This window comes from Canis aureus, chromosome 14 (assembly GCF_053574225.1).
Source record: "Canis aureus isolate CA01 chromosome 14, VMU_Caureus_v.1.0, whole genome shotgun sequence".
Lineage (NCBI taxonomy): Eukaryota > Metazoa > Chordata > Mammalia > Carnivora > Canidae > Canis > Canis aureus.
In genome coordinates this window covers 50960459-50974239 of record NC_135624.1, presented here as the reverse complement: position 1 = coordinate 50974239, position 13781 = coordinate 50960459, and the positions used below count along the sequence as shown (strand labels likewise).

The window sequence follows — 13781 nt, the reverse complement described above, 5'->3', positions numbered from 1 at the left end:
TGAATTCCTGCTGACTTCATCCAAGAGTCTTCCATGCAGGCCAGGACCAGAATGCTGTGTGACCTCATTCCTGGAATGAGCTGCATGAAAAAAGGAAAACTTTAGACCGTGGAGCCTCTAGTGCCTTCTCTCTTGAGCTGGCCACACAAGGGAAGCCCTTGTGTTTTCAACAGGTGTGGTAGGCTCCCAGAGCAATGCAGACTACAGACTGACTTGCTATTGTAGTGGGTAGGAATGTGATTATGGTGGTCATGTGGTTTGTGACTCAACCAGCAGAGTAACTTTGGAAAGTTACTTAACCTCTTTGAGCCTCTGGGGCTATGGAGGGCCATAGTAACTACCTCACAGGGTTCTCATAAGAATGCACTGTGTGATTAGCATAGAGCCTGATGCACAGAAGGTGCTCGGTAAACATTAGCCATCCTTTTATTTTTCACTTTTGCAGTAGATGTTTGTGTTAAAGGAGGGCCACTCACTCGTTCATTCATTTAATCATTCAACCATTCAACTGATACCTATTGAGAACATATTCTGTTCCAGAAACTGAGCCGAAGCCATGCATAAAGCAGACACAACTGCTCAGGGTCAGTGTGATGAGCATCAAACAAGAGGTTCCCAAGGGAGCTGTGCATCACTGAGCTTGAGTTGTAGGCTGAACAAAGGACCTTCTATGGAGCATCATTCATATCCTAGACGTCGTGGATTTGTACAAATTTACATGATGCTTTTAAAGCATATGGGACTTAAGTTTCTTGTTCTTAAAAAAAAAAGTCAGCATATTACAGATGAAAGTAAAGTGCCTTGAAGGGGTATCACCTTCTGATTTGTTTAAAAGTACCATGTGGGCTGGCAGTGGACTAGTGATTGTATTTGAGTACGTGTATTGGGATTCCTTCCGTGCGCTGCTGGTGAAGGGCACCGCTTTCACTCTGAGGCGGGGCTAAGGGGCATCACATTTATTTTTCACCAGTATCATCAGACATTAATCAATCTATCCCTCCTCCTCTTTTAGTTTCTCTCTGCAGTGTCTCTATGTTCCTGACTGTTTTCTTGCTTTAGTTCATGGGAACTCAGTGAGCTCCCATGTACCACTTCTTTCAGAAGACCACCCTTCAGCCTGCATCGGAGATGGAATTATTCCCCTAAACTAAGTCCTAAAACAGTGGTTTTCATGAAAGGCTGGGTGAGGGATGTTGGGGAGAGTAGAAAGTGGCTTACGAATGCTCGGGGAAAACACATTCAATCTGATACTATATTAAGTAGTATATTGTAGGGCAATATAATACTGTATACATGAAATATTCCGTATTATACTGAGCGGTAGAAAATATGGACTCCTTTCATAATATAATCAACCAAAGCGAAGACCAACAAATTCTTCCTGACTGGTGAGCTTACACAAAAAGACAGATTCCTTAGGGATTCCCAGGGACCATCCCACACAGGGACTATACTGAGCTCCAGTTGAGACAGCTGGGTAAGACTTTCCCACTTATCAAAATGGAACATGGCCTAAAACAAAATTGACCTAGAAACCCAAAGGCTGAAAAATGTCTGTTTATCTGCATTTCAAAAATTTCTAAATGGACACTGCTTGGGAACTCCCAAATAATAGCAACGGCAATGATCGCAATGACATTGACTTCGTGCCAGGTTCTGTGCTGGAAACATACCACACGGTACCTCCTTTAATCTTCACCATATTAAGGACGTAAGTAAGAAAAGTTTTGGTGGTGAGGCTGCTCCTGTTGATGCTTCACCAAAGCTCGGTGGCTTTCCTGCAGTCGGACAACTTTTCTTTCTGGGCCCTGCATTCTCGCTTCAGTGCTGTTTCTTCCTGAACAGCAAGCACCTTCCTTGTCCCACTTGGCAGCCTGGTTCATAAATTAATTTCCCTTCATTTAGATGTGTTCTGCAGCCCCTGGTGGATAATTAAAAAGTTAATTTTATAATAATTAATATTAGCATAGGGCTTCAGGGTCGGGATCTTTTACCAAAATCCTGTCTTTTATATTTCCTTTTCAGCCTCTGTTGCAGAGAGGCTCTGCAAAAGAGATTTCTGTTTACACGCAGCTGGCAGGGAGAGAACAGAATCTTTGCTACTTAGCTGTTTTTTGACTTTAAAAAGTCTGGCTCAGAAATGTGTTTTTGCCTTGTTTTGTTCTATAGGATTGGTTTATTGCTACTGAGCAAGTTTTGCCTCAAAGTTACTATTATTGAACACATTTCCAGTAGGCCCTAGCCTGAAATGGCATAAACTTAATGTCTTTTCAGGCAGTTACGTGGGGGAAGCAATATCTATGTGATTAGAAGAAAATTGTTTAAATCTTACCCCTTACTTTGTGTTTCTGGAAGCATAGCAACGGACTAAAATCTCACTTCTTTTGGGATCCCTGGGTGGCTCAGTGGTTGAGCGTCTGCCTTTGGCTCAGGGCATGATCCTGGGGTCCTGGGATCGAATCCCACATCGGGCTCCCTGCATGGAGCCTGCTTCTCCCTCTGCCTGTGTCTCTGCCTCTCTCTGTGTGTCTCTCATGAATAAATAAATAAAATCTTAAAAAAAAAAGTCACTCCTTTTGTGCTCTAAATGGGCACCTTTACTGCATCATATGCTAAGGTATACCTATCCCTCTTGAACTATAACTCTTGTTTCTTGCTTCTGTGATATATCATATCTTTATTCTGTGGAGCCCAGAGTTTTAAACAATTGTACTTGAATCTATTTTTTGGTGATGGTGGTGGTGGTGGAGAGTTAATGTCCCCACTTCCCCTGATGGCTTCTACAGGAAGCTTAAGGCGTAATCAGACTATAAAATCCTGACCAGAGAGGCGATCGTAATTTCAGCTACAGACTAAGCAGATAAGAGACGACCGGCTATTCACCAGTCAGAAAGATAAGGGAATGAGTTTGATTCCTCATTAAAAGCTTCATGGTTTAAGTCTTTAAAAAAAAAAAAAGTGCAGGGTCTTTGCTTATTAAGTTACATAAACAGAGTGAAGTGCCATGGGGGAGAATGGAAACTCTTGGTGTGACCTATAATTAGAAAATTTCCACACAGAGAATAAAAACAGAGACTGTACGCCACTTCCTGACCCCACTCACCCACAGAGGCTAAGCCATTGGTGGGACTCAGATAAGAAAACACCAAGGAAAGGAAACCTGAGCCAGGCGGCCTGTTTGCTCTGATGGGATCCAGCCTGAGAGCGATGGATGGAACATGCCCTTGTAGTTTAAATCACCTCCAAGGCACCACCGGTGAGAAGGGAAGGCATCACTTTCTTGCAGAAGCAGTAAACTAAATGACACAACCGACAGTGTGCCATGCTGGCTAAGGACACGGACGGAGATCATCGCCTCATTAGGGTAGAATGAAAGGTCTGGTTGGTCTATGGGCCCTTGCCTACCCCTTCTGGTATTTTAGGTGAGATGCTCCCCGCCTCCCACCCCCCCCAGTGTGTCGGTAGGATCTGGGTCCTGATGCCTGGCCTCCTCCCTCCTCCCAAGGCTGTTGTTAAGGACTCAGGGTGAGGATGCACACCAAAGCACTTAGATAGCTGCCAACACCCTCCCACATGCTGGCTGTTGTTATGTTACTTTCCGTATGTTAACTACATTTCTCTATAGCATGGTATAAAAAAAAATTACATCCGGAATCTAAAGTAGACATTAAAAAAAAAAAAAAAGGCTCTGATTTTTTTTTTCTTTCCTTACCATTAGACAAGTCCTGTGCAAGGAAAGTGGTCAGTGGCATCGCTGACTTAAGTTCCTCCCATCTCTGCGGTGGCTCACACTGTGCACTGATCAAGGTCAATCCTGAGACTTCCATGCCCCGCTTTCCCGGGGCTTCCTGATGCCAGGCTCTGTGCTAGGGAAGAGCAGACTGTGTGTGCTGTGAGTCCCGGGGAGAAGGCGGGGAGTCGGAATCTTGCTCTCCCACTTACTCATTATGGGATTTTGGGAATATAGGTTCACTTTTCTGGGCTTCCATTTCCTTCTATGCCTGTCTGTCTGTATCATTCTCCTTTACATCTCCACATACCCTAAAATGGGGTAAGAATATGGACTCTGGTGGTTTGCTAGGTTCCATGAGTCAATGGATTGGTAAACTGTTTGAGGACAGAGAAGGCATCCCAAGCACATAAAACAGTGCTGACAGGTAGTAGATGCTCAATTAAACTGAATAAAAAAATATATTTAAAAAATTCCTAGCATGGTGACTGATACATCGTAGGTGCTTTTTAGAATTTTTATTCCATTTCCCCAATAAACTTTTTTTTTTCTTAAAAAAGGTGTTTACTAATTAACTGAATAATACACTTAATAAATCCCTTAGCCCCTCTGGGCTTCATTCTTCATCTGTAAAAGAAATTAGTATAGTTTACCTCTTATGTCTGCTCTGTCTGACAAAGATTTGCTTTTTCCAACAGTCACATCTACCCCCAATGGAGACCAGTTTTGTCTGTAATGAATGTACTGTGGCTTTGGTGGTTGGCTTACAATCAGCTGGTATAAAAAAAGGAAAGCCTTAAAATTCTAACCAATTTCAACTTTCACATGAAAAGCTTTCTATTTTGCCTTGGACAGTTCTGTTTTTTTCCGTATTCCATCCAGTTAGTGTACTTTCCACTCTCGAAAGTGTTCAGGTTTAGAAGATAAATTGTATTGTCACGAATTATGAATGATGAGGGCAACTGGCTGCCTGGCAAATGAGTGGCCTCCTAAGCTTTCCAGCAGGACATAAGGCCCTGGCCCCTGAGCCCGGTGCTGGTCAAAGCAGCTGTCCTGGACATGCTGTTGAGTTCTAGGGACCCAGAGAAGCTCCAGCACATTTGGAGGAACCTAGAACCATGTCATCTGAGGAACAACATTAGGAAAGAGGGATGTTTAGCTTAGAGAAAGCTCTCACAGGGTACATGGCTGATTGGAAATGTTTTAAAACCATCAAGACTCGTTCCAGTGGCAGCAGAAGGCCAAACAAGGGCCCATGAGAGGCCCGCCAAGGAGAAGCATGTTAGATTCATCATGGACCAGCCTGGCAGTGATATCAGTTCCTATGTCAGGATATGGGATTATGTCCACAATACACTACTACATTTTTAAAAAGCTGGTGGCAGAAATGTATATAGAGTCTGGTCCCATTTATATAAAAATGCTTGCATTGATAACTTTGTGTATAAACAGAAGCTGTCTCGGTAAATAGGATGGAAAACACTACGGCTGAGAGGAGTTTTCTCTGGAGAGTAGAATTTTGTTGAGCACAGTGGGGGGATTTTAATGTTTTACTTTACAGACTTTTATAATATTTCACATTACAAACTGCTGTGTTGTTTAACATATATCATGGATTTAAAAAAAATAATACATAAGAAAAAGTTGTAATGACAGGAAGTAACGCATCAGGTGAAGAACAGAATTAGAACCATCAGAGCTCAAAGAAAAAAAAATAAGTCAGTTGCCTTTGGAAATAGAGTTCCCCTCCTCTGGAGAGACCCAAGGATGGGAACAAGTATCTCACTGGTGTTAGAGATACTCATGTGTGAGTCTGTGATCTGTAAGGATTTGACATCCCTGGGATTCTACTCCACTTTGAGATTCTGTGAGATAAAACCATTTAATGGTTATGCTTGAAGCCATTTTAAACCATGATCCTGGGCTGAAAAGCAAGAATGAGGCCATGACTATTACTCTCTGCTTTAAGGTTTCTCTGTTGAATGCTGTTACTATTTTTAGCCATCACATTATCATGGGAGATTTCTTGAGTGGCTGCTGTGTTGCAGACTTTGTGCTTTACACACACACTTTCATTTAATTTTCGTGATAGTGCATGATAGCACCATTATTATTTCCATAATAATGGAGTAATAATGGGTGGGGAAACAAGCAAAGAGGGGTAAAACAACTTGCTCAATGTCACAGTGCCGGTCGTGTGGGGATTTTGGATGTCAGTCTAACATCCATCTGACACCTGCTCAATTACATATAAAAATGTGACCTTGGGCATCAGCTCCTCTCTGAAGACAGTTTCTGATTAGTCTAACCCAACAATTATACCCAAAAGAAATTTAAATTATTATTATTTTTGCCCTCCTCACTGTAAAAGGCAGGATTATTTGGAACTTGTTCATGCGCTTTTTGGGGTTAATTTTCTGAGGAAATGACCTTAGCCCTGGTGGGACCAGGGCATCCATCTGCCTGAGTGGGTGGCGTGGGAAAACACAAGGGGACAGTTTGGACGTTGGAAATCTTACATATAGAATGCAAAGACAAAAGGTGCAAGAAATAGGCCCTCCCTAATGTTGAAAATAAAATTGCGTTCTGGCGGAAGACAGTTATTGTTTTGAGGAGGGATTTTCTGAATTCCTTAATTTCCCCTTAAAGCACACAGAGGAAAAGACCTTGCTTTCTCCACCAGAGACGAGATAGCTTGATTACTAGGCTTGTTGCTGTGCCATATAACCCTGCATAGTAAATGAATATCCCCCCCCCCCCCATTTCCAGCCCCAAGACTTGATGGGAAGAAGAGAAGTGGGCAAAAGAGAGAGAGGGTGAACGAGGAGAGGGGAGAAGTAGGCACCTGGCCCTGTGCCCCTCCAGGTTGGAGCTCCTCAGGGAGGATTTGTGTTAAAAGCAGAGAAATTTTGGGGAGTCTGAGGGCTGAGCCTTGGCCCAACTTCTTGGGTACAGCCTGGGACAGTTGTAGTCTCTCTGGAGAGCCCCTCGATATATCAGATTCTGGAAAACGGGTGGCCTGCAGACTTAATCAGACATGGCTGAGAGAGGCTTCTGGTGTTTGCTGAGGTGCTGAGGCCAGAGTGACAGGCAGCTCAGAGAATCCTGTGAGCCCAGGCTGCAGAATAGGTCACAGAAAGTGGTCCCGTGAGGAAGTTGGCTGGATTTCCTCTGCCTCACTCAGGCCTGCGTGTGGACTGGGGGACCGTGTGAGTAGACAAGTAGACAAGACTGGGCCTCTGTAACAACCCGGAAGTCAGAAAGTTGAATGAGGGATGTTTGTATGGGTACCTCAATAATGCTGACGGGCCCCAAGGTTGAGGCAGCCTGAGCTCACAAAGGCCACAGTAGGCCAGAGGGCTCCTGTCCACCAAGCTGCACTCTTTTCTCCATGCATCCGGACCCCTCCAGACCTCACCCAGAACCCAGCAGCCAGGGAGGGCCCAGATGGCTGAGAAATCTGAGATGGTGCTTTTTTTTTTTTTTATAAATTTATTTTTTATTGGTGTTCAATTTACCAACATATAGAATAACACCCAGTGCTCATCCCATCAAGTGCCCCCCTCAGTGCCCATCACCCAGTCACCCCATCCCCCGCCCACCTCCCCTTCCACCACCCCTAGTTCACTTCCCAGAGTAAGGAGTCTCTCATGTTCTGTCTCCCTTTCTGATATTTCCCACTCGTTTTTTCTCCTTTCCCTTTTATTCCCTTTCACTATTTTTTATATTTCCCAAGTGAATGAGACCATATAGTGTTTGTCCTTCTCTGATTGACTTATTTCACTCAGCATAATACCCTCCAGTTCTATGAGATGGTGCTTTATTTGGAATGGCACTGTCTGATAGAACATTCTGCAATGAGGCAGACATTGTAAGCATCCAGTAGGGTAGCCAGGAGCCACATGTAGCTAACTGTTAAACACCGGAAATGTGGCTAGCAACCTTGAGGAATTGAATCAAAATTTTTTTCGATTTTAACTTTTTTTTTTATTGTAAAACAAAGAAGTAACAACCTTGAAAGAGAGTTTATTTTTTTTGAAAGAGAATTCAAAATAGAAAACAGTAACATGTATAATCTTTGCACTATAACAAAACGTTTTTTACTTATTCTCTCTTAGTCTTCATGCTCTTATATATCTATTTATGTTCTGAAATCAGAATACATACAAGATAAAAACTAACTTTTAATTACTTTACCTCTAAGGATATCTAGGAAGAGAGCTAAAATATTTCTAAGTAAAGGGCAGGGAGACTAAAGATGTGTCTTGTATTTTTTTTCTTTTGGAAAATTATTTGAAAGAATCAAAAGGAAAATCAAAAGCCTTATTTAAAATGAGTGTGGAATTGAAATTTAAATGTTAATTAACATACTGGACAGCGCATATTTAGAGGGACCATTTAATGCACTAGATTGAACCAAGTTAAGTAGATAGAACGAAAAGTTAATGTTTCCCCTCCAACAAGTGGGTATTGTAAAGAAGAATGAATTAGTTACAGATCCAATAAGGAAACTACCTCTTCTCTGTATATCTGAGATAAATTTGTGACCCTCCCCCCGTGTTACTACTGATGAATGTAGTAACATTCATCACTGTGGCTCATTGTCGAAAAAGCTGGAAAATACAAGTGAGCAAAAAAGAAAAACTGGCCAACATCTATATAGTCCCACCACTTCCCTTTTAATTTTAATAAGTATCTGTCCAGTCATGTGTGTGGGTGTTAATGTGCGTGCACCTGATTACTCCTGGCAGTGGGATGATCATGTCCTATTGTTTTATGATTTGCTTTTTCCTCTGAATTAGATCACAAATGATCCCCAAATGAAGAGACTGGGGGTGTCTTCAGTGTTTCCAGGTCATGAACGATGATACTCTGCTACATGTCCTGGTGGCTAAATCTTTGTACACACCACACTACTTTTCTTGGCTACTACTCATCTCCATTCCCTGTCTCTCTGATTTTTGTGAAGTCTTCTCCCTGGAACATTCTGTGATACCTTCCCATCAACCAACCAATCTACGCTGCCTTTTCTCTCCCCACAGAAGTCCACCTTGCTCCACCGTGAAGGAATTAGAGGAAGATCAATTGACCTCACCTGAGTTGAATATCTACCAGGATTAAGCCAGATGGGAGAAGGTAGGTCCTCTCTCCTGGTTGGGAGTGGGGTTCTCTGCTGGTCTCCACATAAGATTTAAGAGGTAAAGAGGCCATACGGTTGTTTCCTGTTTATGGAAACCTCATCTTTCTTCACCTGTCCTTCCTGTTCCCGACTTCCTGTCCTTGCCTTCATGTGACCCTTACAATTTCCTGCTCTGTTGACCTGCCATGAGTTTATGGTGGGAATGTTTGACAAGATTCCCCAACCAGGTAGGATCGCTATATATCCCACTCACTTGGCTCTGCATTGGTTACCAAACCCCATTTCTAATTGGACTGATTTCCACAGTTTAGGAATATTTCCCTAGCCTGTCTCTATTCTCTCAGGGCGAATCATTGCTCTACAGTCACTTCTGAGACAGATTCTTTGAATTACTAAACAATGACAAGAGTAAGAGGAATAGGAAAGAGTCATTCATCGCTGATAATTGTCTTCATGCTGCATGAATCATCAGTCCCTATTTGTATCTAGGGTGAATAAGAGGTTACCGTAAAGAAGTGCTATAAAAATTATTACTTTATTCTGAAAAGTCAACACATGCACAGGCATAAAATTAAGAAAGCACGAAAAGGTCTAGAGTGAAAAGTAATTCTCCCTTTTACCTCCATCCCTAGAGAGCTTCCTCACCAGGCAACCGTTATTACCAGTTTCTTGTGGAGGTAACTATACCCACATGTCCAGTAAGGTGACTGCCTGCCACATATGCCCGTGTGTATACAGCTGCATTGAACACATGAAAAGTGGCTAGTCCAAAACTGAGATGTGCTCTAAATATAAAATACATGCCATATTTCAGAGACTTCTGAAAGAAAGCATGTCAAGATCTCCTAAATAATTTTTGTATTGATTGTATACCAAAGTGATCATCTTTTAGATATTCTTAAATGAATTTTGCCTATTTCTTTCTACTTTGTAGCTACTAGAAAATTTAGTTACTTACGTGACTCACATTTGCAGCTTGCAGTACATCTCTACGGGAGGGGAGGGTGCTGGTCTATACAGAACTAAGTTATCTATATATACATATTTGTATGTCATGGTCATAGAGCCTTATTTAAAATATATCTGAGAATATATAATCTGATACCTATAATCTATATCTATATCTGATATAAATATAGATATTTATATATCTATAATATATAAATATATCTGAGAATAATAATAATTTTATGTTTCCACTATGGTTTCCAAAGCATGTTCATTGGTTTCGCATTCAATTCTTTTTTTTGTTTGTTTGTTTTTTTTTTTTTGCATTCAATTCTTATAATAACCCAGTAACATAAGCGTTTTACCTAATAGCACAACAAAGCAGAGGAAAGGAAGAGAAATGAACCTTTGTGTGGGATACTTTATACACATAAATCCATTTAATTTTGAACACAATATGGAGGCAGGGTTTAGAGGTTTTTAAAAATTTTATCAAAAAAAACTTTTTTGAGAGCGTGTATTTGGTGTGTACATGTGTGCATAGGGTGGGCGGGGAATGAGTGGTGAGAGACAGAGTGAGAGAGGGAGGGAGGGAGGGAGGGAGGGAAGGAGGGAGAGGGTCTCTGCATTGAGCATGGGTCGATCTCACACCCTGAGATCATGACCTGAGCCTAAATCAAGAGTCATATGTTTAACTGACTGAGCCACCCAGGCGCCCCTTACAGGTCTTATTATTCCCATTTTACAAATGAGGACAATGAGGTTCAGCATGGTTATGGCTCACAGGAATCCCATAGTTAGTCAATGGAGGGGTTCATGGTGCAACTTTACTGTCAGATAAACATGAGTGAGCTGTAGCTCTGCTACTTTACTAGCTGTGCGAACTTGGACAAGTTTATTAACATGTAGAATGGAGAAAATAAGAGAAACTGTCATGGGGGTGTCAAAATGAATGGAGACAGCATTTATAAGTTCTTTGCACAGTGCCGAGCACAAAGCAAGCCCTTAAAACGTGTGTGTGTGTGTGTGTGTGTGTGCACGTGTGTGCCAAGATTCAAACCCAGATTTCTAGTTTCCTGAGCTCCAACCTCTTCATATCTCCTCTCCTGGTGACTCAGTCCCTTCTGGGCAGCAAGACTCAGTTTTTCTGACCCAGTTATCATCATCATTCCATCATTTACTCCTCTATAAATTGGGGGGAAAGCAGGAACAGACAGGAGGCATTTCCAGGTCTCCATCTGCCTGCCACCTCTCCAGCTAAGGAACGTGTTGAGCCTCCCCGTACCCGAGAATCTTCTTCATCAAATATGTCATGTGCTACTACTGCTAAGGTGGAGACTCCTATGGGCTTTCTTTGATGTCTTGGAGCAAAATAAGTTGCAAGCCACGGGGACTTGTGAGTGAAAACGAGGAGACCCTCGTCCTGGGGAGGTGGATGTGGAATCCATCGTTGGCTTCAGGGACACTGGTGATTAGGGTTAGGCAAGCTGTGGTGTATTCAGATGGCCCCCAAATCAAGCAACTCATTATCATATAATAAACTACGGTTGTGAAATTGAGCAGAACCCTCTGATTTTTGAACAGTCTTTATTCTTTCCCTTTTGAAAAAAAAATGACAGGAAGTAAGCGATCAGGAAATGTAGGAACAATGGCCTTTTCCTGGAAGAGTGGCTCTGAAGGATGACTAAACGTTCAGCCACGCTGGGCTCTGGGCTCGGCTGGGGAGGATGAGGCCAGGGGTCTGCTCGCTGGGAGGGGGGGCCCAGGGGTAACTCCCAGTGATGGGCAGAGCCACCCCCGGAGCTGGTGTATTATTTATGACTCTCTATCTGGTGAAAAGAAGTGAGAGATTGTGGCAAGGTTAGGTTGGGCCCGGAGACCATCAAGCTGTTAATTGGCAAGAACTGCCACCTGATTTGAGGCCTTTCGAAAGTTCTTAGTATCAGGCAGGAAGAGCCAAGAGAGACTGCTTTCATTTAGTAAGCCCCCAGTTATTTTCTCTCCGTAAAAATAATCAATCATAATTTGTAAAAAAAATAAAACTACCTCTCGGAATGTCTTCTCAGCCTGAAGTAATAATCAGTGTTATACTGAATTAATGTCACTCCACTCCCGGGCTGGCACAGACTCGGGGTGCTTCACCTATGCTAAGCAGCCTTACTACCAGCAAATGTGCAATTTCTCCTACGCTTTGGGAAATGTTCCAAAGCCCCCCTGGAGTCTCCCTTCTTTGCTCCTCAGATCCTTGAGAGGACCAGGAGCTTTGGTGTCTGTTTCACAGGGGTTCCTAGGAAGGGAGGAGGTCCCTTTCCAGTGGAGCATCGGATGCAGGTAACATTAATGTTTTTATTTCTTTGAAAAAGAAAAATGTAAAGTTGAGAAGGAAAAAGATTATACATAATCCCATCACTTGGACAAATTATGTAAGTAGAGTGTCTTTAGTCCTCTCATTACATGCCTCTCATTTTTAACACTGTAAAAAAAAAGGCTCCTGCCATTTCTTTTCTTAACTGTGATATGATATGTATAAAATAGACAACTTTGAGACTATAAATATATGATACATATAAAGATAAAATACCTAAGTATAAATATAAATATATTATACATATATTTATAAATATATTATTTATACAAGTAAAATACTTATTCATTTATTCATTTATAAATACATGTATTTGTATAAATGTAACATTAAAATATATAAATATATATATATACCTACTTTCTTAAAATGGGATGCAATTTGCTACTTTTTTTTTAATTTGCTACTTTTTATTCAGATTTTCCACATCAGCACCTAAAACTCTTCCTTTTAAAAAATGGTTACAAAACAGCTGACGTCCAGCAAAGTTTATGATGTGCTGTGTTCTTCTACGCACTTTACAAGCATTAAACTCACTTTAGTCCTCACAACAACCTGTGAGGCAACCACTTTTGTCATTCCCATTCTACAGAGGTAAGAGGGGAAGGCCTGGGGAGGCTAAGTAATTTGCCCCGATTCAGGCAACATTAATGCACCCAGATTCCAGCTCACACAGTTGGGCTCTAGCACCCATTTACCTCTGATCCGTCACCGGCATTCACACTGTGCCAGGCATGGGTGGACCAGTTTAGTGGCCATCCTGATTTCTTTCTTGTTATTTCCATGCTTAATGAACATCTCTGTGCATACATCTTTGTGTCCTTTTGCTTCTCTTTCAGAGGTATTATGTCCTAGAGGTGGTGTGTCCCAGTGGGGGGGCGCTGGTTCAAATTTTAATAGGTGTATTTAAAATTTCAATTTCAATGGGTGATTTGAATTTCTTTTTTTTTAAGCACGTGCTAGGTGCCAAACATAGTTTCCCATCCACTATCATGGCACTCTTGTGCGTATGTATTATGAACACTCTCATAACCTGTAGAAATTAAAAGATTTGTCCTGAGTCCCATAGCTAATCGGTACCTGAAATTCCAAACCCAGACTCTTGGCTCCACATTTTGTGTGAATTCCACTGTACACTAGCATTTAATGTGGTAATTGCCATGTGAAGGTTTTTAGGATTTATTCTTAGGAGCCAGAATTTAAGCCTAAACCCACCAAGCCTGTCAATGTTATAAGGTCTCAGTTCTTCCCCAGTGAAGGGAGGGATTTAAGTTCCTAGAAAAACACCCCAAATATTTCTTTAGAGCTCAATGTTAACTAGAATATGTTGATACTGAAAAACGATTTCTATAGTTTTAATTCTTCTTAATGTCTTTTTTTTTTTCTTCTTAATGTCTTAACATGATTTATATCAAAGAATACAGTCTCTGCATTTATCAAGCAGTTGCTTACTGGAAATTCTAAAAAAAGAATCATAGATTTACTTAAAAACATAAACATAGTCTGATCATGGGACAGATGAATAGGCACTGTGTGGATTTTGGACATTTCTTCTTTCTCCTGTCCATTTTTGTGTCATTTCCCTGGCCTGCTACTTA

At 41.6% G+C, this 13781-nt stretch overlaps 1 long non-coding RNA gene across 2 annotated transcripts in view; it reads left to right on the top strand.

Moving 5' to 3' along the window:
• The window catches only part of LOC144283657 (uncharacterized), a 130321-nt gene that overhangs the window by 95444 nt on the left and 21096 nt on the right, over positions 1-13781 (top strand). For both annotated transcript variants that reach the window (XR_013352227.1, XR_013352226.1), the window contains exon 3: positions 8773-8866. This is a non-coding gene — a long non-coding RNA (uncharacterized LOC144283657). The remainder of the gene's footprint in view (positions 1-8772; positions 8867-13781) is intronic.